The following is a 24,283-nucleotide window of genomic DNA, read 5'->3' on the forward strand; positions in this document are numbered from 1 at the left end:
GCACCCGGCGCGATAATCGACTCGCGAAAGAAGGAAATAGAGATCGTAACGGAAATAGTAATCGGAAACGACGAAAGATAACGGCTGCGCGAAGTGTCAAACGAAGGGGCAAGGAGGCAAAGGAGAAAAGGAAGGAAGGGAAAGAAGAGAAAGAAGAAGAAATTGAACCGACGTTTCATTCGAGCGTCGACGTTAGAATTTCAAGCACGTGAGATTCCAGATTTAAAACTGGATAAGCAGCACGCGCAATAACTTCATTGACGAGAGTGAAATCGACATACGAAACGACGAACCAAATAGCCCGCGTATTAAAAACGGACGAAAATAAGAGTAATAATTCTGAAATATGATAATTGTAGATGATCGCCCATTCATCTCGCCTGACGTGTTTGATTGCGACGCTTCGCGCACGATTATTTTTTATATCCCGATGTTAATCATTCTAGAAAAAAGAAGATAAAAAATCCTCATAAATTTAAAAGTTCAGTTAGGTATCTACTTATAAGTGTAATTTGCTTTGTACATAACTATGTATGAAGAAAATTTGTAAAAATCATAAAACATATTACTTCCGCGCAAGAACGTAAAATAATGAACAGATGTAAAGGTTGCAACTTGTTAATTTGTTCGTTTTATCAATACTTTTATTTCATACATAACATATAATTTCATAATTGCACAAAAAATAAAAATAATTTTGAAGAACATATTTTAAATATTTTAATGGTTATCAACTTCTTATTCAAATAATGAACAATACACATATGTAACAAACTATTAGGTGGTTGCATTGAAACCCGCTGTTTTTGTAAGCATTTATTTTGTAAAAACTTGTTGGATTACCTTAATCAAAGCATTCTCCCTCGGATGTTACTATTTTCTCCTACCTCTCTGGCAAAAGCTGAATCCCATGTCGAAAGAATATCCTGTTTTTTGACGCTATCCTCTCATGTACTCATGTACCCATTTTTGGATTTTCTCGTAATTACGGAAGTGTGTCTTGTAAGGCGTGTTGCATTGATCGAAACAAGTGATAATCACTTGGGACAAGGTCCGGAGAATACGCTGGGTGAGGGAAAATCTCTCATTCCAGTTTCATCAGTACTTTTTTTCACGCAACGTGGGGTCGAGCGTTGTCGTGCAGCAAAATCATCTTTCGGCAATTTGATACTACTGACGGCTTTTTTCCATTAAATTATCGTTCAAACGCTCTAGTTGCTGTTGGCAACATTCGGCAGTGACAGTTTCCTTGAGTTTCAAGAGCTCATAAAGCACTACCCTCTCCATATCCCACCAGATATACAGCATGGCTTTGTGGCCATTGATATTCCGTTTTGGCGTAGATGTTGATGGTTGGCCAGAATCAACCCATTATGTTTCGTGTTTAAAATTGTCGAAATAAATCCATTTTTCATCCCCTGTTACAATACGCCACAAGAAACTTTTTTTCTGTGCCTCGCAAGCAAAGAAATAGTGATGTTTGGTCGATTCCCAATGGCGTTCTCGCTCAGCTCGTGTGGCAGCCATTTTCCTTCTTTCTGTATCTTCTCTATGGCATGCAAACATCGGGATATTGTTGATTTATCAACATTGAGTTGTTCAACCAATTCTTTAAGTGTTTGAGAAGAGCTTTCATCCAGCAAACTTTGCAATTCTGAATCTTCAAATTTTTTCGACTGACCTAGTCGTTGCTTGTCATAAGGGTCACAATCGCCACTTTGGAATCGTCGAAACCATTCTCTACACATAGCTTCGGATGGTGTAGACTCACCATAAGTCTGTCTAAGCAATCGGTGAGTTTCAGCTGCACTTTCTTTCAAATCGAAATAGTATAGAAGTACACGTCGGAAAACAACTTGTCACGGTCCACTTTTAACTTGCTCATTCGAGGCACGTGTCTCAACTAAATATGGCGTCTTTTGGTTGGAAGTTAGTAACACATGGTCACCCTTTAACGTGACATAAGCGACATCTGTCCGTACTAAAGTATAAAACACCTACAGCCGAACAGCGGGTTTCAATGCAACCACCTAATAAATACACTATTTCATTATTATACAATATATTAATAGATATATAAGAAAAATTACTTAAATTTAAAGAAAGAGAGAGAGAGAGAAAGAGAATTTCGTTAAAAAAATTACTACATAAATGTTTTTAATAATTTGAGAAAGGAAAATATAATTTATATTGCACGGAAAAATAAGATATATTAGGTTGTTCAGGAAGTTCGTTTCAAATTTTCTATGTAAGTTCAAAACGTAATATTTTATTTAAAGAGTAACTTCATTGAAGTAAATATGTACTGCTTTGTTCAATGGCCTTGGTCCATTTCTCGGGTAGCTGCATAATGCTCCAAAACGAAGGTTTCTTACTTGCGAAGAATTGATCGAGGTTAATTTTGAGAACTTCTAAAGATCCGAATTTTTTGTCCCAAGGAAAATTTTTCAAAGAAAATAATAGGTAATAGTTAGATGGAGCAAGGTCGGAAAAATATCAGAAGATGAGAAAAGATGTCCCATTCGAAGTCCAGGAGCTTTCTACAGATGGACATCGCGATGTGAAGTCTGGCATTATCATCGTGGAAAAAATCCCACACCTATTCAGGGCGCTTCCGTGCGATGGCAGCCTTCAGTTCGTCCAGCAAAAATTAAAGGTTGTACTTCGCCGCATTAATGTCTCATTAAAGAAGCTCATAATACACAACGCCCTTAAAATCCCACCAGATGCTCAGAAGAACCTTCTTTAGGTGAAGCGCCAGCTTCGAACCTTCGATACTACTTCCGAACTGTCTGGTGAGTGATGTAGGCATTTCTATATAGAAAGCACATCTATATATATAGATGACATCTCATTCAGGATCTGTGAAGCCGTGAAGCCACCATTGAGAACAATACATGGCGAAAGTGGATTTTCGGGTTCTCTATCTTTCCACCCGATCTCTGCCAAAATGATTAGGTTATTAGGAGCACTTAGGAAGGTCTGCAAGATTCTTTTGGCGGGCTCACAGACCTGGGAAAGTTTGTTGAGAACAAACACAAAATCGTCTGGAGCGTTTTCGCTTTCACTGATTACCATAGAAACGCGGAGCGCGCAAAATTTGAAACGAATTTTCCGAACAACCTAATAGTTCACATAACCAGAAATACAGGGTGCTAAATCCGGATTTAAATTTCAATTTGAATTTCTCGCCATATTTTACTTCAGCGCTAAGTTAGTATTTGTAAGCTAAAACAATGTTCTGAACGAACATAATCTCAAAATGGCTGAGCAAGATCGAGCATGGAATATAACCGAAGAGTGGCGAATATTGAAAGTTTTTGCGTTGGACGTACGCCGGCCGAAATAATTGAGTTCTTCAAATATCCGAGATCGACAATTTACGAAGTTTCCGCTAAATATAAGGCTTCGAAGAAGTCCCAAGAAGATTCCGCAAACCCGTCGAGGAAGAGCCATTCAAGCGAGAGGTCGACAAGGACCTCGAAAGTTGTCCAAAGGACCCAAGAGCTGATCGCAGAAGACCCAGGGCAGTCTCTCAGGAAATTGGCGATAATTTTGAATGTGAGTTAGGCTATCATGCGCCGAATAGATCTACGTTACGAGTCATACGTCATAAAGGTACGACAGATGCTGTTTGAAGTTGCTAGAATGAAGAAAGTTGCTCGCTGTAACTTGCTTGTGCGTTCGTTAAGAAACGAAGCTGCGGGACGCGTCAGATTTTTTTCTGGCGGGAAAATGTTTACTGTCGATGCAAAAGTGAACCGCGGGAACGACTGTTGGTTCGCCTATGACCCCGAAGATGTTCTCCGTTATAGCTAGGACGAAGTTTCCAGCCAATGTTCACGTCCTAAGCGTTGTTTCCAGCGAGGGTGACGTCATGCCGCTGCATTTTTTAAATAAGGGAGAAACCGTCACAAAGGAAGTATATCTATACGTTCTAACAACAGTAGTCAAGCCATGGATGGACATGGTGGCTTCTGGGAGGCAGGGCCTCCCTATATCTTCTAACAGAACGGCGCACCAGCTCACACGAGTCATTTGGTCCAAGACTGGCTGTCAGACAACGTCGATATGTTTTGGAGCAAAGAGTTTTGGCCTCCGAATAGTCCAGTTTCATTGATAATGTGAAGTACGTTGAATTCACTCTTCAATCACGAATGAAAATATTCACTCGACGATTCGGAGAATAGTTCATTCCACATAAATAAAATCATTCGATTTCGAGCGACCCGGCTGTCACTCTATTTTTCGAGTGGTATTTTCCACGAAAAAATTTAAAGAATATTGAATATCAGACGTGCCGCGAAACTCATCAAAAATAAAATATCGGCTACCATTTAGGCATCGAGTATACGACGAGAAGTAATACTTCACGTAATGTTGGAAGTCAAATCGGTGAATCTCCCCGAGAAACCATGCGCTTGCCAATCATTCGAGATGCAAAATTGCGAACTAAGAGAAAGAGGACGTAGCACTTAATGTACCATGGCGCTCCGTTTCTATTCAACGTCCTATAAATACACCCGCTTGGCTCCGTTCCGAGCCGTCTGCTTTTCTTCGCTCCTTCATCAGCGACGTGTCCATCGCGAAAAAAATAGACTGTTTTGTCTACTGGCTGGAGCTCTGTAATTCGAAAGAGTAAGAAAAATTTCAACGATGCGAGCTCGTATTTTTCATTGGTGATTTGCGCAAGTACCAGCGCTTTCTCTTCCGCGAATGCAACTCGCTGAAACCGCGTAAATCGCGCGTCCGAAATCAAATGTGATAATCATTACTATTACTACAAGTACTACTGATCGTGACTTTGACTCTGACTCCCACCGTCAAGTGACAGAAATTACCTGCAATTAAAATGTATACATGTTTTATAAATCAATTAAAACGTATTTCTTTGCTTATTTCTGAAACTTCTGAAACGAGATTGTATCTATACTCGTCGTTGATGATTTTGTCGTTCGTGACGCAGTTCTCGAAACGCTTTTTCCGATAAATTATTCAAAAGTCTAGTTACGACCTTTTTTATTTCTCTTTCACTTGCATACACTTTCATAGCCTGATTTGGCTTCGGGAAATAAAGTCGCGGGGGACGAAGTCGAGAAAATAAGAGGTCGAGGTGACATCGAAATGTCTTTAGAGACCCAAAACTCATCCGTGAACAGTGGAGATGATGCTGGAAAAGTCATCAGGTGGACATTTAAACGACATATCAAAAGAAACAATCCAGTAACCAATAGCGAATAACGACGTCAGGACTGTTATGCGAAATCGAAGAAACCGCTTCGGAAAAGAGCACGTTGAAAAGAAAACGTTGAAAAAATATAGTGAAAAAAGTTTATGCATTAGGAGAATGTTTACAAATAATCAAATATTTAAAAGACTCTAAATTTTATAAGTTTCTATTTGAGCCATGTAGTACATGGAAAAAACTAACTCGACTATGGCAATCGAAAATATTCAGTTAATTGAGTTTCGGTTGCAATAACATGTAGCCTTTTTTCACTAGCTGAAGGGCTGTTTACATCAACAACTGCTTTCGGTTTGGGGAATCGAAATTTTCCCTTCCAAATGCGTTAAATTATTCGATTACCTAAACCAAGAATGCGAAGCGACATGTGCGTTCAATACGATATATCAACAGCGTTAGTGGTTCTGCAGTTTAAAGCGATAGTCTTGGAACCAAGAAGATTCGGGTTCAATTCTCATGAGGAAAAAAATAATATTTTTGTTGAGTAGCAATATTAACTTGGTTAAGATAACTGAGTACAATTGTCCGAGAAGCGGAAGCATTCTATAGAAATTTTTCTGTTTCTACAATCGAGTTTTCATTTGGTCCGCAGATAATAGAAAATTTCGGTTGTCATGACCAAAATTCAATTACATGAACTGAATTTTTTTCCATGTATATAAACAGTATATTCGTTTAGTGTATATGCTATTTGATGCAGGGTATTCAAGTTATTATACCATTGATTGAAAATTGAAAGCTCAATCCATAGACTGTTAACACTTTGCGGGCCGCGCATTTATCGAAGCGCCGTTACGCTGCCGCCGGCGAGATTCACGCAGGTTCTACTGCTCGCCAACGGTGATATTTACGCAATTTTTCGATACATAAGTAGTTGGTATATAATTATTATTAAAGAAGGCACTAAAATAAGGAAAACAGTTGAAAACAATGTTTCCTGATCGTCAAACCATCACGCCAGCGTGATAGCGGCCGAAAGTCGTTGGCGAGCAAAGTCAAGCCAGCGTGACAGCGGCCGATAACCGTTGGCGAGCAAAAGTCACGTCAGCGTGACAGCGGCCCGCAAAGTGTTAAGTATGTATCAATTCAAAATGTTTAAATGTTTACTTACGCATATTCTTAATATATATTTTTTAATTAATCGTGTTATTTGATTTTGTTTCGAAACTTGTACATGTGGCCACAGATACGATGCAGTGAGGCGATCACGCCGAAAGCGTGAAAGAACACGTTGTGCCGGAAGGTAGACTATTAATAACTGACACGAAGCGAAGCAAAAATCTACATATTTAGCCGATCAAAGTTTCAAGTGGCACCGACGGCCGTAAAACGACGACGATCTCACGATCAAAAAGTTATAGCACAATTTGCTGAGTGGCAAGCGTATCATATTCCTAGCGCGTTAATGAAGAATTAATGAGTCAGGCCGAAGCAGCAACAACACCGTGCTCTGAATAATGTATTTAGTCGGAAGTAGTCAAATAGGAAGGGTGGTAATCAGCTGCGAGGAGAAAATAATATCGTGAGCTTGGTATACACTTTCGTGATAGTTTTGGGTGTGTGTGTGTGTGCGCGTGCGTGCGTGCGTGCGTGCGTGCGTGCGTGCGCGTGCGGAGGGGGAGAGAGCTTGCAAATCGAAAATGTAAACCTAAATTCTGTGCAACTACCGCGGTAAACATTTTGGAATGCCTCGCCGCCTCTCATCCCCCCCACACCCTCGCTCGTTCTCCTACCGCAAGTAAAATTGCAGAAGTACTCTCATACAGAGTGCGCATTTCCGCGGGCACATTCAAGCGCGTCATTTTTAACTTTCTCCTTTCACGGAGATGAATAGGAGTTTAATGATAGTCACGCGAGACGGCGGCGATCCATCGTATAACAAATTTCTTTAATAAAGTTCTCGACGGAGTTATGAGAGCTCGAAGCGCGCAGCACCCCCCTCTCTTTCTCTCGTCCCGCTGACAATTCGCCTCGAGACACTGAAGAGATACTCGTTTGCACGTCCACGATCTTCCAATTATGGAAGACGATAATCTTGCTTTTTCTTTATTCCCATGATTGACAATCTGTAATTCTTTTCTGTTATTTTAAACGTAGATAGTGACAGTAAAATCAACGCATTACCGAGATAATGAGACGCGAAACCTTTATGGCTCGTTAAATTATTCGTAAAAGATTGACGGTATGTCTTTTTTTATTTTTATTCACGATAATCATATTGACAAATTGAAATGCGCTCGACAATCACAGTATGTAGATTGTTCATTCTCTTCGTTTCTCAGCACAGTGCGGTTTTGCGAGAATTCTCTATGTTCACGGTTAAAAATACATTTGTCTGTCATTCTATCGCGATATATTTTGGAGTCAATTAGAATAGAATCATTAGATGTAGAACTATATTTATTAAAAAGTCAAATCAAAACGCACGACACAAACTGTTAATCTAGTTATTAAGGGAAAACTATTGTTTGAAGGCCTAGCAAATAAGCTATATTTGTGAATTTTTTTGTGGATACTATGCGGAGATTCATTTCAAACATCATACACTTAATAATACATGTTTAATTTATAAGCTGTAATTTTTTTTTTATTTTAGACAAGAGTAATGAACAATAGGGAAGTTATAAAAAAATTCGCGCAACACGTTTGAGCATGCCTTACTTTATGGCTCTTATAAATATAGAGACTCGGCGACCTGAATCAAAAAAGCGAAAAAGATTATTAATCTATAGATATTTATAGATATTCAGTTATCGTTGGAACTACGATATAAAAAATGGATTCTTATTCAATAATTTTAAGGCGATTAAAAAATGAGACCTGAAAGATCACCATAAAAATCGACATTTTTATTTTAAAATAAATAGAAAAAATTAATATTTTTTAATTTCGCTGGTTCCAACGATAGAGAGATGTGCTTCGAATGTATAGGCTAAAGCCAATTTTTGCGAAATAATTACCTTATATGGTATTGTCGATATTACTGCTATTAAGGCTGCGGTTTGGTTCATTAATTTGTCTGAAATTGTGGGAGCCAGTCTGAGAAAAGTTGTTTAAAAAAAAATATATTTAATGTTTCTAGGACTATTTAATCATATTATATTTCTAGTATTCACATAAATTTCAATCTAATCAGCTATTCCAGGCCCATGCAGTAATCCTCCCTCAATTTCGAAAAATTCGTTTTTCACCTCTTTCTCTTTTCTAACCGCTACTTAAGCCTCTCTGAAGCCTTTACCATTTTGACGATTTTCGCGGAGCTTCATCTTAAAAGTTGATGTACTAACGACATTATAGTCTGATTACGATGCCTAGAATATACATTATCTGCAGGAGTGACGAACATCCTTCATTAAATAATCAAATGACCAAAGAGGTTGCTATTTATAAGGTCTTAAAGCCAAAATAAAGATGCTTCGATACCAAGCACTAAATTGTAGCGTTGAAATTTTCATTCCTATTCTGCGATTCATCTTCTCCTAAACATCGTTATAGAAATTAGAGTGGGCAAATATTTCTTATCAGTAATATATGACGAAACTTCGAACGGCGCGGTGAGTACTTGAATTCTTACCTGCACGCTACGTCGAATAATAGGCTATAATTCTGTAATTTTCCGAATTTTCCAATGCGGATTTAAGAATAGATTCTTAAAATGCTTAAAATGCTTATGTACTTTCATAAAATGCTGGAAAAGAAAAATCGATTTTTTGATCCAAGAAACGGTACTCTTTAATCAATTGTCGAGATGTACTGATAAACAGATCATACAAACAACAATTATCTTTAAATCGTATCCTACTTTCGAAGTGATATAAGTGATATAAAACGAAATGTTGGGGTGTGCTCAATGTTTCTTCACATAAAAATACATAGATTTATCGACTATGTGTGCGCTTGTATAGTGTTATCGGTATAATTATATAATATATTATAGAAACTTATCTTATTTCCCTATCGAAAATTATATCGAAACATGTCGATATTTTCTTCAATGTGTGTCATTATATATATTCCATAACATTATCTATAGCAATATATCAGGTCATCAAGGATGAAATTTGTAGAAAAAAGGCAAAGTTGGTTGATAACTTACAGATTGTACTATAATGTACGAAGTACAAGACAACTTAAAAAGTTAGGTGCACGCTCAATATTGGTGTCAAATTGTTCGTCTTGTTATATACTTTCTAAATATTTAATTCACCGAATTAGGTGCTCGCTCCGTTTTACAGAGTTTTGCAGTAGAAATTAATAACCCATATAGACGTTGTTCAAGTGTAACTCTGCGAAAAAATTAGGTGCTCTCATGATGTTGGGGTCAAATTATTCGTCATTTTATATACTTTCTAGATATCTAATCGCCGAATTAGGTGATTAGATATTTAGAAAGTATATAACAAGACGAACAATTTGACACCAATATCGAGCGGGAACCTAATTTTTTCAGTTGTCTTGTACTTCGCACATTTGGCACAATCCTTTTTTATTTTTTTTCTAATAAACGATTTGGTTTTTATGATATTTCTTATTATATTCTTGAAGCACCTAATTAGTACTTAATTTTAGCAATTTTTTTCGATTTTTTTTTGGCAATATGTTTTTCAATTTGGCAGGGGGGGGGGCTGGCTTAACGTTAGCCCCCAATATTTTTCTCATTTCTCACCAAACCATTGGAACACTACATTTTTTTTTCTAGCACCAAATTAACACCTAATTAACATTTAATTTTCATGTATATTATAACTTTATTTTCGATGGTGAGGGGGCTAACTTAATAGACATGTGAAGGATAAGATTTACGCTAATGCTCCGCAAACGATTCAAGAGGTCAAGGACGATATAAAAAATGTTATTTACGAAATCAAGCTTCAATTATACAAAAATGTGATGCGAAATGATGCTTCCTTTAACCTGAATAATTAATAAATACAATAATTAATAAATATAAATTAATTCATAAATAACAGTTAATAAATTAGTGTAACGTGCAATTTATGTTTTTAACCTATCTTTTCTCATGATTTCTGTTACGTTAATTTTACGGCTATTTATTAATTGTTCAAGTTAAAGGAAAGCGTCTGGATATTTTTACAAGTGTGCTTAATCGATCGTGAGTGTTATTTTGTGCATATATTCTTTTATTTCTACATATACCGTCACATAAATTAGTAAGATTTTCCTCGTTTCTGACGTCATAAAAAGACAGTCAAAATGAGTATCAGGGAACCTTAAGCGAACTTTTTCATAAGTTGACAGCTACGTCACACACCAAACATTGCAACACTACATACATTTTTTGAATTTTTTTTCATGCTCAGCCTTCAATTTATCATCCCGCACTTTGTGTGTACTTAATGCGTATAAAAAGATTTTTAATTTTGCGAAACTATTTCGGAGACTGATGGCATCTGTAATGTCGATAATTACTAATTACTCCAGCATCCCCTTAAAATAATATCTAAATATGACATTTACCAGTATGATGAGATTTCTCTTTTTTTTACTGTTGAATTTTGTGATGAATATTTGTTAACAATATTATTCATTATATTTTGTCGACCATATTCGAATTAAGAAAGACGAACGTCTTTTCCTAGTAGCATATTTCATTGGCGTTACATTGGCTCAACATTGGCCAATATAATGCCACTGAAATATACTACTAGGGGCAGTATCTCTGAAAAACTTAAGTTTCATTTTCTCATAATTTGAAGTTATGTATCGATACCTGCGATGTGGCTTTTTCAATTGATTATCGTAGTAAGCGAAACGTTAAAAACATTTAAAAAGCGCTGTATAGATATTTATTCAATTGTTAAATTATTGAATTATTTCATTATTTAAAGCATTAAGTATTGATTCGGGATTTCGGCGTTTTCGGTAACAAGCAATCGACTGTGTTCGTGAATATTAATAATGCATCGAGAATGATGCAAACTTGAAGAAGACTCATTAAACTAGCCTAGACACGCACAACTCTAGATGTTGGTTAATTAACGCATCGTTATTAATCTCCGAAATATGTATGCGTTGCGTGTAAGACGTCTCGCGACATTATTATGTATTCAAGTGGCAACGCAACATAGAGCATGCGATGCTATTTTCTCTTTAATCTCCATCAACAGTTTTTATCCGTAAAAGAAGATGAATCAAATTCATCAGACGAACGTAGATACCACCCCCAAAAGTTAATTAGTATATCGCGCATCCCAAGTTCGAGAATCTTCAAAATACTCGCTGAGGCGCGTGCGACGGATAAACGTCTTCTGGTGACGCTTGCTGTTGCATTCGCGTTGCATCGCATTTATTACAAATTTAAAGGAACGTTATGAAATGCGAGTAGGATAAATAATCCTCGGAAGGATAACCTATGTAAACCTGGTTCCTGACTTTAATAAAAAAAATTTTTCATATATGCATACAATACGCTCGGTTAGTACCCGTTTATATCGTTTTGAATTTCGTTTGTACCTAAAAGAGATAAAACTTACGAGGGATTGAAAAAATCATCAACACTCCACTTCAAGAAACAATAATATTCCACATGCTATTCGACTAAACATCGTTTGTACCCGTTTGTACTGCTTTCCGTTTCGTTTGTACCTGAAAGGGGTAAAAGTTACAATGAGTTAAAAAAGTGACCAACTCCCACTTTGAGATACAATAATTTTGCAAATACTATTCGATTTATCATCGCTTGTAATCGCTTTTACCGCTATTTGTTTCATTTGTACTCCCAAGGGGATGGAAATATGGAATGTTGAATATTAGCGAAAGGGATAACTTTGTCATATGGGGAGATATTCGAAATCTGAAGGCGAGTGCTGTTTCGCAATCGTTTGTATCCGTTTGTACCGCTTTTCATTTTGTTTGTACCCTCATGGGGATAGAAATATGGATTGTAGAATATTAGTGAAAGGGGTAACTTTGTCACATTGGGAGATATTTGAAATCTGAAAGCGGGTGCTGTTTCAACAATCCGTATTTTCACTTCCACGGAGGTACAAACGACTGCGAATCAGCACCCACTTTCAGATTTCGAATATCTCTTCATATGATAAAATTACCCCTTTCACTAATATTCAACAATCCGTATTTCCGTCCCCTTGGAGGTACAAACGAAACGTAAAGCGGTACAAACCGGTACAAACGATTGCAAAACAGCACCCGCTTTCAGATTTCGAATATCTCCACATATGACAAAATTGACCCTTTCATGATCTAATATTTCGTATTTCCACCCCCATGGAGGTACTAATGAAGTGAAAAGCGAATGAAGCGAAAAGCGATACAAACGGGCACAAACGATTGCAAAATAGCATCTGCTTTCAGATTTCGAATATCTCCTCATGTAACAAAGTTACTCCTTCCACTAATATTCAACAATCCGTATTTCCATCCCCATGGAGGTACAAATGAAATGAAAAGCGATACAAACGATTACAAGTGATGGTTAATCGAATAGCATCTGCAAAATTATTATATTTCAATGATAAATAAATAAGTTAATGATTTTTTCAATCATTCGTAACTTTTACCCCTTTGAGGTACAAACGAACTTTAAAACGGTACAAACGGGTACAAACCGAGCATAACAGAATGCATATATTAAAACATTTTTTTGATTAAAGTCGGGTGCTAGGTCCACATGATACTCCACACCATTAGGCAAACAGCTTCGTATCATCCGCAATAGTCGAATGGTCGGTATCTTCAAGCTGAGTGAATGTTGCGACATGTACGCTAGTTAACCCTCTTTCCGTCTTCTTCTCTCTCTCTGTCTCTCTCTTCTTTAGCTAATCCTTCCCACCAGTCAAAGAATAATTCAGTTGCGAAGTGCAACAATGGGAACTCGGATAATAGTATGGATCGAGCGCATTGATTCTTACATCCCTCATCGCTATTGGTCTTTATCCGAACTTTCCGGTTACGAGACGGCGCCTAATTAGCCATTGTTGCAGCTGGCTATATCGTATACTAATGAGATTTCATAGTTTACGCGGACTAGACACCAGACTCGCCGATTTTAGCTCGAAATTTTTATCGCAATTATCTCTTCGACGAAATCGCCAGTGATGATATTTCATCGCTTGTGATAATTCTTTATAAGATAACGCGATATCTATATACACGCATACACGCCAAAATTCAATTTGATATCTTTCGATATCCGTTTTCTGATTATAAATGTAAACAAATAAATATCTACGCCAAGCAAACGATACATTGCACATTTATGGGAAATACGTTCAATAAATGTGTCAGCTATTTTCTGAGATACCGTCCGTCCACTCTGCCGTTTATCTTACGTAATTACTTAAGTCATCATTTGTAAACTTGACAGTGCGCACATCATTTTATCCACGGATTTAAGTTCGTTTCGAAGAAAATATCTCTCTATGATTGTAGGAGAACCTGGGAATGTTTGATCTTTCCTTTTTGATTTTGTTAAATAGGAAATAAAATGAAAATCAAAACATTTTACATCACAGATATTTTAATAGTATATGTAATCACATTGATTAACACGTTGACTGCCGCGCGCATTTTACGTGGTTTGCCCATGGCGCCAACATGAATTTCTTATTATGCGATGTATAATATGTTGAAATATTATCTACAGCAGATAAGGTGAGTTATATAATCGTGTTTAATGCATTTTTCGTGAAGGGGGTCACCGGTGACCCCCGAGGCGTTGTAGACAATTTTTGCGATTTTAGGATGAAGTTAGCGATGTATTTAGTGAAATGTTCTAATGATGAAGATTGCATTTCATCAAGCAATTACGTACAGAAAAAACCTCGTCACGAATTAAAAAGAAACCGGGAAGTGTGCGAAATATAAGGCGATTTTGCAAAGTGTGCTACGAAAAAAATTCAAAATAGCTAGGGAGAATGAGAGCAAAGAATTGCACTAAAAAAGTGGCTACATATTGTGCCGACTGTTTTGGTTCAGCTTTCCTTTGCTTACCGTGTATCAATGTAACTTATCGCAGTGTGGAAAAAAAATAATATGTATATTTTCCTTGTATTAATAAAATTATTTTTGCATGTTCTGTATGGCATTAATTTCTTCAAACCATTAGAGTAACAATGGTATTATTTAAAAATTTATCAGTATCGATATTTACTCTAATTATGTATTTTTACTATTTGTCGTGTCGCCGGTCACCGGTAGCCCCCATGGCACTGTAGCCAAGTCGAGCGCCGGTCACCGGTGGCCCCCACGGCAGTCAACGTGTTAAGTTAAAAATAATAATAATTCTTAGAGTAATTTACATTTCAGTAAAACACCAATTCTGACTAAAATATAAGTCTGAATGAAAGCAGTAGTTTGTTACTTTTGTCCAAAAAAATAATTGTTATTCTTGTTGATTTCTCCCGCTATTAAGTTGAAATTATTACACCTAATGCCTTGCGCTCTTATTGGTCCATCTCTTATTTTCAATCTCTCTCTTTTCCTTGGGTGTGTGAAGTTAGCACACCAACATTAATTCTCGATAGTTCTGATTAGAGTTCCAGCTTACTTTCAAAGAGTATAGGAGTACTCTTATATTCATAAAAAGAGTTCCGGCGATTAACACTATCAAAAAAAAAAAAAAAAAAAAATTAAAAAACGGGGGGCTAACTTCACACCTAACATTAAGATCGGATAGTTCTAAATAGCTCATTTAATGTATTTCGAAGAGAGACCGAACACTGTGTTTAACCCTTAGCTGACCCACGTCAAAATAATAACGTACGTGCTATAGGGGGTATTTTGGACCCCAGCGAGAAAAAATGTGTATAATTGTTTTATTTATCAATATTGGGTCAAGTTTCGACTAATACTAGGTGACGCCACAGAACCAAATTTGGCGCGTAACTATGAAAAATTTGCGTTCAAAAACACTCTGGGGTACTTTTAACCCCGTGTGTCATCTAAGGGTTAAGTACTTTCTCATATTACAAAATGAGTTAAAGCCCCATTATATATGTATCACATTGATAATCTTTTAGCCAAAAACATATGTTTTAAAAACTAAGATAATATATTCATCAAGAAATTGAACAGTGATTGTCGGTGAAATCTTCTGTTATGAAGTATATATATGGAAATCGAATGAAGACATTCAAAACACAGCTTATAAACACTGAGGTGAACATCGCATGCGACACATAGAAGCCAGTACGTAAATTATGGTGTTAACATACAAAATCTTTAATAATCTAATTTTTAATAATCTAACATACAACACCTTTAATAATCTAACATACAAAAATATTTATACCTCAGAAACAGTTGAGCTTCCGACCTATGTTCAGTAAGGTTTTCTTACTCAGTATAGTGTATATCATCTATCATATAAATACTGAATAGTTTTTTCAAACACCCTGTATAGTACTAAATAATTTGGTTGCAATAGTTAGTTATTATTACATCCCTTTTTCAGTGTATCCGGATGAATGCACAACGTTTCCATTTAATGTTACGCAATATAGTTTAGCGCATAGGAGAGTGCGATGTGGCATGGTACACAAAAGTACAACAAAGGTAATTTTTATTTTCCCCCAAAAATTTTGCTCACGCCGCAAACATATCTTCTTCGCGAAGGCGGACTCAATAACGCGGTTTCGTTAGAACTGTCATCGATAATCACTGTTGTGATATCTGGCTGGAAAATCAAGACGATAAGAGCAACGGCCGATCTCGCAGGACTACGCGCACGACAGAAGTTTAGAAAGTCGTAGCGAGTCGTGCGCATACGACCGGTTAGTTGGTTGGTTGGTTGGTTGGTTGGCTGACTACCCAATGCGATTCTGTACGCTCTAAACCGGTTCCGAGCTTTTCGCCGGAGGGACCCCATGACTCGAACGTAACGACGCGTGGTCGAGAACGATAAGCCGGTGGTCACGATGCGGCGGCTCTGCTTGCAACGCAAGAAAACTTCATAAACTATCAAGAGACCGAGCACTGCTACGTCCGGCGTACGTAGCCGTATTCGTTAACGGGGTGTCTTCATTCATTAAAGCTGTGCGTATTATAATAAGCGTTATTGTGGCCCGAGAAGCTCATCGTTACATTTACCGACATCTCGTCGATAAGAATAATCTTTTTCTAGCTGACGCATATCGTAAAACAGCGTGTCATAAAATCGTATGAAAGAGCTTTTTTCTAGAGTGAGAGGAGAAACGGGGCGTTTGTTCTGTCGTGAAAATGTCTGGCCCAAATTAATTTTCGCTCGTGAAACACAATGAGGACGAGAAAAATAACGAAACCTTATGCGCGCCATCCGCTCAACTTGTGGCCGATTGGGTTCCTTAACGAAAACTTTTAACTTTTAATCTTAACATTTAAATAATTAATCTGAAGAAACAGATAAAATTTCTTTTCTTGCGAATTTTCAGTCTTATTTGTCTTATAAGTACGTTTAAACGAGCGTACGCAACCAGATATTGAAATATATTTATATAGTAAGTTTAATGTGCTCACGGAAAAGGTTAAAAATCGATGTTCTACTTACATACCGGGTAGATCCATTTTTAATTAAGTATCCATACGGCATACTATTCGTAAGCTTATAATTTCGCGGATTTTCCGATAAAAATTTATTTCCACGTTTTCAAGAGATATTATTCTTTCAACAAATTTAATATACACATCTATTAGAATTCGCGTTCGGTATTCTTAATTCTTATATATGTTCTCATTTCTTGCTTCGGCTACTTATGTTATTAATAACTGTTTACATACAACCGATACATAACAATCGACGAATCCATTTGAAGGGACAGAAATATCCGAGCGTAAATAAAATTTGTTTTATTTAGAAAGCTTAAAGATTTGAGATTCTAACTGTATTATATTTTTAATTTTTAGTAAAATTTTAATTAATTTATATCTTATCAAAGGTGAAAGAAGGACCACATTTGTGACAAATAACTTTGATTTTGTCCCAATTTTTAACATATGTATGCCTATATCACTAACAAATGATTAACACATAGCTCTATTATTGACGAGCAAAAAAACATTATCCGAATGTTACAAAATGACACAAATTCATGAACGTCCGTACGAAAAATACTACAAAAATACGAAAAAAATATTGATAGATTTGTTTCCGNAACTTAAACATGATCATTTATAGGCTAAGATCTCGTATTTGTATTATTTGTGGTATTTGTATTATTTATATTATTGTACACTAAATTCTAGAGAGGTAAATATATAATGATATACAATTCACATTTTCTCTTTAGAATTGGAAATGTTTATATCATTTTATCACTATCATTTTATGTCATTTATTTATTTATCTAGATAATCAATAATGAGGACAAATATTCTATATAATACCGATTAGTGACATACATATATTAATTATATACATATATTAATTATGAAAAATATATACTTTGTTACTTTTTTCATTTGTAAAATATTTCTTAATCTTTTCTCTTTTTTAATCTTTGACAGTACGATTTCAATTGAAGTTAAAGAATAGTAATAAAGAAATACTAAATAAATGCCTCATATTAATGGCTAACTTCTAAGATTAGCGTAAGAGTAACTGTTCGAACTTTCGCTAGTAGCACATTTATAATTATACTTTAGCAGTAACTACGACTTTTAATTTCACTTAAAACTTATATTTTATGTCAATAATATGTAAAATTCAGAATAAAAAATATATTTTTATGTAAAATAAATATGGAGCTATGTTATCCGAATTAAAAATAAAAAACAAATTCTATTGTCACTCGTTGAGACATTCACCTTATACAGATAATACCAACGAGTATCAGGAGAAACTACGGAAATTGTCAGCTATTTTAACGCAATTAAAAATCGTTAGACATGCGTAATAAATTACATCATGATAATATACCATCTGTTGAACATTGCACACGTTCTATTTCTATTTATTACCTTTTTCGATCGCTAAAATTAGTTTCGTCTTTCGGTTACAATAGAAAGGAAGAACATTTTTGTTATGAGTCCGCGAAGTAGGGAAATTCCTGACATCGTTCAACTCTGAAGTAATATAAAAATTGTGTTTATTCGGTGGCAAAACGATAGCAATACGTTTCTTTTTAATGGTTCTGATATGAGAAAAATGAGCGAATAAAAACTCTGAAAGAATGAAAATCGTGGAAGAAATCATATAATTTTCGCTGTTCAGAAATTTATTAAATTGAGAAATAGTAATAAGGCAGAAAATGTTTTCAACTATGTGCACAAACTTCAAAACAATAACGACCATACGAGAATATAGTTGCAAATACAAAATAATTACAATAAAAAATAAAAAATATAAAAAAATATATACACAATAATTAAAATTAATAATTAAAAATAGTAACTGATTCAATATTATCTAAAAATATCTGTTGGCTATTAATAATAATTGATTATTAATAATTAATTCAATAAGTTGGCTATTAATAATTAATTCAATAAGTTAACTATATAATAGTGTGTGTCGATATAATAATTTAATCTTTTCTTTAGACAGTTTTCATCACATGTTATGTGATAACGATAATACGTGTTATTTGATAACGATAATATGTGTTTCTTGATAAATATATAGAATTCAAAAATTTCTATAGCTTTTTAATACTGTGTTGAGCTATGATTTCAATGATCGAGTTGGTCAAGACATTCTGGCAAAAAGAAGGATTTTGATTTCTATGGCTACGATGATATTTTGTAACAGCCTTAATTTTCAGATGTATTAATAAACGAGTCATTATACACCGTATTTCTTAACTCATTCAACGTCCGCGTACTGCTATCAACCTTCCGCTACCATTAATTCGTGAACTTTTTTTACTCCACCCTATTACGCAAATCAACTGCAACTATTCGACCGTTCAGGCTAACTCCTCAATCGATCGACTCGACAATCAATTAAGCGTTTTGTCACTCGACAATCGCGTTACTGTCGTAATAACAAAATCACGTTACGCTTTTTATTTTCACACCGAATGCGAGAAAACAATCTCTTATTCACGTCACAAACCGTATTAAAATCACCGTCATTCCATGCTCCGCGTCGACGCGAAAACCTCACTAAACGTCAGCTTCCTTCAACCCGACTTTTACCGTATATACATCGTGTACACGCACTCTCAACAAAAGCCCACAACATCGTGTCATGCGCCGATCGCGCGAACTTTTGTCCGTTAAATTGTTCTCATCGGAACAACAATCTAGATTGATAAACGCGTTGACAAAACGAAGTGGAAAAATTAAAGAGAGAGAGAGAGAGAGAGAGAGAGAGAGAGAGAGAGAGAGAGAGAGAGACCAAAAAAGCTACATTTCAAATTAAAAAACAGAGGTCGCGCTTGCGCAAACATCACTTTGCATGCGTGTAATTATTTATTTATTTATTTATCTATTTATGATAGGACAGATCACAATATAATCAGATCATAAATAAGTAGGAGCGATAACGAGAATGAAGCAGCCGATCGCTGTCCGTCCGTCTGTTACCGTGCGCGCTGTTTCGTGTCAGGCTGCGCGTCGAGAAGCGTCGCATCGCACTTTGCCACACCGCGCGTCGCTTCCCGACATTCTTAATTGCGGGAGACAACGGCCTCTTGCGTTTGGAACCTTTAGCTGTACCGGACGAGTGCGCCATCGGCTCTGTTGCTTTCACAGCCGTACGCTGAATACTGCCGTTATACCTTCCGCATTTAAAGCGAAATAGGTGTGTACTCGGGACGTAGGATTAAGTGGAGGGCAAAAGAAAAGAAAAGACGTACGAGGGATTGTAAGAAAGTGCGGAAGAGCGCGCGCGGCTTGAAAGGCGGAGAAGACCTATTACCTGAAATCTAACGTTCGCCAAGAGTCCGAGATCCACGCGGCTTCTTCGCGAACTGTCTATGTTACATTTGTACTTTTCTTTTCTTTTTTTTACCGTGAGTTCCATTCTGTCCGTCTAGAGACTCCACTCGTATTTTCGAAATGAGACATAAGATGTATCGTGGCGCAAGCACGCGCGCGCACACATTTGCGCATCGAATGTTTCTTCTTTCCTTTTTTTATTTCATTCACTATTTTTCTATTCGTTGTCGTCGTGTGAAATCCTACGTGTTTCGAAATTCGAGCCTTTTGAGAAAAATGGAGAATGAACATTTTGCAACGATCACATCACGGTATCGCTGGACGTGTTGATATACACTATCCAGCGCCGCCAGAATTCGCGACTTCAGCGTCGATGATAAATCTCTGACGAAGATGGAACACGCGTCTAAACACCGCACGCTGACGAGCCGCGCTGAAAAACCGCGATTCTTGATTCGGTGACGTCGTGTGTGCTTTTCTGCACTATTAATCCGGCGTTCCGACACTTCTCGCCTGAGCCACGCACGACACTTCATTGTGACCTGTTCGATCTTCGCTGACAAAGTCTCTTTTTTTCCTTTCTTTTTTCATCGATTTTAATAGACGTTTCACGTTAAGCAGAAAACAAACGTGACGCGTGTCGTTTGTCATCGCGAACACAACCAACCACAATATTATTTTTTTTAGATAGACACAATCGGAATGAAGTTTGAATTTCAAACTTTGAAATTCTGGGACAAAATCGCACGTGTCATACGCAGTACGCGTTGCGTCGGAGAATGCACGGAAAACAAGAACTGCATACTCAACGCGGAAGAAGCTTGTCGTCCTGTATTTGTATCCTCGCGATAACACGACGCGCTCTGTCCCGAATTCGTTGCGGAATTCTAAGTTAAAAGCCAAAGTGACGCGAAAAGAGAATCGAAAAAGATAGACTTACCAACAAGGCAGAGTCGATCGGTTGTAGAGCGTGCGCCGAATTCCACCGAATATCCCCCGCTGTCAAACGACCGTTCGTCAAAGAGTCCCCGAAGAGAAAGAAGAAACTCTCTTTCTCTCACTGTCTCACTCACTCACTCACAACATTCACTCACTCACTCACTATCTCTCTTGGAACAAGATCCGAGCACAGTGTGCTCAGGCAACAATGCTCGCCGCCCGTCTCTCAGCGAAGAAGCCCTCAAAAGAAACTCATACGGAAAAATGAGAGAGTGTGTACGCATATGCATGTATAAGAGGGAAAGAGAAAGATAAGGCAAACCGTTTGGCACAATAAAATACAGCACTGGAAGAGAACACTGCGTTTGCAAACGCGCGCGTCACTCGGCGACGTCTGGCGATACAAACCGACACTTCGTCGCTCGTTCTCCTCTTATTGTTTTGCGATCTTCCGCGACGGGCCGCCGCCGCCGCTAAGATCCGTGGCGCGCAAGAAGTTGCGGCGAGAGAGACAAGGAGACGACGATTACGCGAGACCTCCGTCCGCGTCGTTTTCTGTCGCGCGTCACACGCGACACAACAATAACGAAAAGCAAAAAAGCCCAAGTCTCCGATCGCTGCGTGAGGAACACACGTACAGGACGGAACGAAACAACATATACACTACTCGCCGTTCGAGTCGCAACTGCCGCCACTGCCGGCTCAACACCCCACCGTAGCCCACTGTTCCCCGCTTTGCTCCCTCTTTTCCCCGTCAGTCCGCTACGCCCGCGTTGCCGATGCCGCGCCACCATGCGGCCGACAAAGTGCACTCGTCATCGTTGCCCTCTCCCCTCGCTGTCGCTCCGCTCCCCCTGCCATCTCGACACGACGCGCCACGCTGCTCCGACTTGCTCAACGACCCTGTTCCCTGCACTCCTTCGGCCTTCAACGGCTCACTCCCGCCGGCAAAGCTGTGCTCCTTTCGTTCATTCTCGATTAAAAATCGCTCCCCTCTTCAACTGCCTCCGACGGGAATTACATTATATCGCGTATGGTTATTCACGACAATATCCACGGTACCGCGAAAGATCATGCGAAATAAAATGTACGAGGCGTAAAGCGTCAGAAACGAAGAAGTTGTGTGAATCCAGGTAAATATATATTGTTCCTTTTCGCCTCTTTTTTTTTTACCTCCTCTGCTCCGCTGTCACAGTGTACATTTAGTTTCAACAAGATTTGGAAACTTTTTTCTTCTCAATGCAGCTTGGAACACAACCAATGATCCAATGAAAGAGCTTAACTTTCCGGGAATTAATAGAAAGCAAATTCTCTTCTTGGATCGTTAACCGCGGTCCAAACATCGGGAGAGAAATGTCCAAATCATGTTAGAATCAAGTGTACACCATTCAGTCAACATACGTTAACATGAGCGTTATTAGTATCACACTTATATAATGCACCGATCTCTCACTTCAAGCCCATTTTTATTTGAACTTTTCGATTCTATCTGACGAGTTCGTTACCAACGTCACTTATGGTGTGACAGCGATGATTTTTCTTTTAATATCAATTTAAGCTGTGTTTTATAGTTTACGTATACTATAGATTTTCAGTAGTAGGTAAATATCGAAATGTAGCCATAAACAAATTAAAATATGTTTCACACGTACATTTTACATACATTTTACAATACATTTTTACACATATTACACCTATAACCAGAAAATCCATGAAATATCTGTATATGTTTGCATTGAGATCTCGAGTCTTATTGTGCAACTTTTACCGAGCGTATGATTTGTTGTCACATGACAGGCGCTAAGGATGGAACAAGCGAGCGTGGCTATCATCGCTGAAGTTGAATAACAATTCACTAAGTCAACGTAAATATAGTTATATTATGATAGTTAAGGAAGAGAACACAAAAACGGAGGAAAAAGATAAGAAAGAGATAGATAGATAGAGAGAGAAAGAGAGAGAGAATGAGAAAGAAAGAAACGTTAATGAAGACTGATAGGTGTAACAGAATGGAGACGAAATAAAGAGATAAAGAGGCAAGGTTATGAGACATGGATTAGAAACGAAGAAAGCAGAGAAAGAAAGATTTATATAGATGTAGAATTACTGAAGTATATCTATATAGAGGCGTTTTTAGCATAGTAACATTAAAAATATAAGTTCGTTTATTAACAAAATTCAAAAGAAAAGGCTATTAAGACTTCTGGTCCCTCGCTATAACAGTCCTTATTTGATGACATCAGAAGCGAGAAAACGCAAGTCAAGAATTTTTGTGTTATACTTTTAAATAAAAAAATATACTTACAAAATGACATTTGTGATCGATTCAGTACACTTGTAAAATTGTCTGTACACTCTTCTTTTACTTGAACAATCAATAAACAGCCGGAAAATTAATTTGATACGGAACCATTCGGGACACATGCACTGATTCTGTTTTGGTGCCGTCTCGAGAGTGAATGATGCGAGAGCAGAACTGTCTCCGTAATACTGGACAGATGTGACCAATCTTGGTGCAGCATTAAGTTAGTGCGGCACTGAGAAAAAGATACATTTAGTGTAGTATTGCTTGGTTAGAGGTTGTAGGTTATTGATAGTGGATAAGTTAGAGGAAATAATAATATTATAATTATAAAAATGATAATATTGTAAGAAGAATATATATTCGTAAAGAAGATTGAAAAAATGAATGTAATAATAAAAAAGTAATTGTTGATGAAAACAACAGCACCACAGAGGATACAGATTATATTTCATGTGAAGTAGAAAAGAAACAGGTAGCATTATATTTTTTTTATAATTTTACGTATATTCTGTGTGTGTGTGTGTGTGTGTGTGTGTGTGTGTGTTATTAATATAAATGTGTGTGTGTGTGTTATTAATATAAATATGTGTGTGTGTATTATTAATATAAATATGTGTGACGCAGAATGGTTGAATATTTTATTTTTTAGATTACATTAATAAAATTTATAATTCTCTATATTTATAATTATTTCATTTAAGACAAAGTTAATGATATTAAAATGTCAAATATATACTAAAGGTATATTAATACATATATGTTTCAATAATAAGGATATTATCATTACTACTTCATATACATACTCTGAATACTATTATTGTTTGGTTTATGAATATATTTTTTAAGAAATATATTCTAAGGTTAAGAAATATATTTTTTTCTATTTAAATTATCTATTTTTATTTATTGGACAAAAAATATTTTATCATCCAAAATCACAATATTCATAAGTTCTT

At 36.8% G+C, this 24,283-nt stretch overlaps 1 protein-coding gene across 1 annotated transcript in view; it reads right to left on the reverse strand.

Moving 5' to 3' along the window:
• The window catches only part of LOC106749151 (semaphorin-1A-like), a 429,541-nt gene extending 407,852 nt beyond the window's left edge, over positions 1-21,689 (reverse strand). Inside the window, exon 1 of the mRNA XM_014628311.1 lies at positions 21,024-21,689. The gene's annotated coding sequence lies outside the window, so the exon portion shown is untranslated. The remainder of the gene's footprint in view (positions 1-21,023) is intronic.
• Between the last annotated feature and the right edge of the window lie 2,594 nt (positions 21,690-24,283).

This window comes from Dinoponera quadriceps, unplaced genomic scaffold (assembly GCF_001313825.1).
Source record: "Dinoponera quadriceps isolate SergipeBrazil2010 unplaced genomic scaffold, ASM131382v1 scaffold3415, whole genome shotgun sequence".
Classification (NCBI taxonomy): Eukaryota; Metazoa; Arthropoda; class Insecta; order Hymenoptera; family Formicidae; genus Dinoponera; species Dinoponera quadriceps.